Source organism: Petromyzon marinus, unplaced genomic scaffold, assembly GCF_048934315.1.
Source record: "Petromyzon marinus isolate PM22_M1 ecotype Great Lakes invasive population unplaced genomic scaffold, UKy_Petmar_22M1.pri1.0 PM_G_Scaffold_111, whole genome shotgun sequence".
Lineage (NCBI taxonomy): Eukaryota > Metazoa > Chordata > Hyperoartia > Petromyzontiformes > Petromyzontidae > Petromyzon > Petromyzon marinus.
In genome coordinates, this window is record NW_027422664.1 from 387,501 (window position 1) to 390,000 (window position 2,500).

Genomic DNA, 2,500 nt, shown 5'->3' on the forward strand with positions numbered 1-2,500 from the left:
CCAGGAGAGGGTCTGTGATGGCTTTGAGGTGTGCCTGGAGCGGCGCTCAAAAGACTTCATTACCACAGATGTAAGGGCGACCGGTCTGTAATCATTTAGTCCTGTTGGCCTTAGCTTTTTGGGCACAGCAGTGATGGTGGAGGACTTGAGACAGGCTGGTACATGGCATGTCTCCAGGGAGGTGTTAAAGATGTTGGTGAACACCGGAGACAGCTGGCCAGCGCAGTGCCTGAGGGTGGCTGGAGAGACAGAGTCCTGCCCGGCTGCTTTGCGTGGATTCTGCCTCTTGAAAAGCCCATTAACTTCTCCCTCCTGAAAGGAGAGAGTCGTTTCTGTAGTATGGGTGGGGGATGGGGCCTCTGGGGTCTGGGAAGGGGAGTGGTTCAGGACAGTCCAATTGTCTTTCAAATCTACGGTAGAACTCGTTCAGGTCGTTGGCTAGGCGGGAGTCCGTTAGTGGTGTGGGGCGCTCTGGGTTTGTAGTTGGTGATGTGCCTGAGCCCTTTGGCAGACAGAAGCAGCGTCGGTTAGTAGAGAACTGGTGTTTTAGTGTCTCTGAGTACAGTCGTTTAGCCTCTCTCACCGCTTTGCTAAACCTGTTCTTCGACTCTTGAATCTGTCTCTATCCCCACTCCTAAACGCTTCCTCCTTCTCCAACCTCAACCTTTTGAGCTTTGCTGAGAACCAGGGCTTGTTGTTGTTAAAGTTCACCCTGGTACGTGTTGGGATACAGCAGTCCTCACAGAAGCTGATGTACACAGCCTCTGTGAGTTCATCCAGACTATTGGTAGCAGTCGTGAACATATCCCAGTCAGTACAGTCTAAGCACGCCCGCAAATCTTCCACAGCCTCACTGGTCCACTGTTTAGATGTCCTCACAGCAGGTTTACAGAGTTTTAGTTGCTGCCTGTATGCACGAATCAGGTGGACCAAGGGAGTTCTGTGCGAGCCGAACAGCCCCGTGACCCACAAGAGAAACATCCCCGCCAAATTCGAGCGTTTGACGGGGTCTATCCGTGAAAAAATATTCACGTTTTTGAGTGCACATGCATTTCTGCTGCAAATGCCTCTGGAAGTTTCATGCCGTTCGTATGCCAATTGTGGCAACACGAAAATGACCCGTTTTCCCATTCCGAGGGATTTCTGTGCGACCCTAACAGCCCCGTGAGCCACAAGAGAGACACATCCCCGCCAATTTCTAGCGTTTCACGGGGTCTATCCGTGAAAAATATAGACGTTTTTGAGTGCACATGCATTTCTGCTGCAGATGCCTCTGGAAGTTTCATGCCGTTCGTACGCAATGTGGCAACACGAAAATGACCCCTTTTCCCATTCCGAGGGATTTCTGTGCGACCCTAACTAACAGCGCCCGTGAGCCACAAGAGAGACATCCCCGCCAATTTATAGCGTTTCACGGGGTCTATCCGTGAAAAATATAGACGTTTTTGAGTGCACATGCATTCCTGCTGCAAATGCCTCTGGAAGTTTCATGCCGTTCCTATGCAATGTGGCCACACAAAAATGACCCGTTTTCCCATTCCGAGGCATTTCTGTGCGACCCTAACAGCCCCGTGAGCCACAAGAGAGACATCCCCGCCAACTTCTAGCGTTTGACGGGGTCTATGCGTGAAAAATATTAAAATTTTTGAGTGCACGTGCCTTTCTGCTGCAAATGCCTCTGGAAGTTTCATGGCGTTCCTATGCAATGTGGCAACACGAAAATGACCCCTTTTCCCATTCCGAGGGAGTTCTGTGCCACCCTAACAGCCCCGTGAGCCACAAGAGACACATCCCCGCCAATTTCTAGCGTTTCACGGGGTCTATCCGTGAAACATATAGAAGTTTTTGAGTGCACATGCATTCCTGCTGCAAATGCCTCTGGAAGTTTCATGCGGTTCGTACGCAATGTGGCAACACGAAAATGACCCGTTTTCCCATTCCCAGGGATTTCTGTGCGACCCGAACAGCCCCGTGAGCCACAAGAGACACATCCCCGCCAATTTCTAGCGTTTCACGGGGTCTATCCGTGAAAAATATCAATTTTTTTTTGACTGCACATGCATTTCTGCTGCAAATGCCTCTGGAAGTTGCATGCGGTTCGCATGCAATGTGGCGACACGAAAATGACCCGTTTTCCCATTCCGAGGGATTTCTGTGCCACCCTAACAGCCCCGTGAGCCACAAGAGAGACATCCCCGCCAATTTCTAGCGTATCACGGGGTCTATCCGTGAGAAATATTCACTTTTTTGAGTGCACATGCATTCCTGCTGCAAATGCCTCTGGAAGTTTCATGCGGTTCGTATGCAATGTGGCGACACGAAAATGACCCGTTTTCCCATTCCGAGGGATTTCTGTGCCACCCTAACAGCCCCGTGAGCCACAAGAGAGACATCCCCGCCCACTTCTAGCGTTTCACGGGGTCTCTCCGTGAAAAATATCACATTTTTTGAGTGCACATGCATTCCTGCTGCAAATGCCTCTGGAAGTTTCATGCGGTTC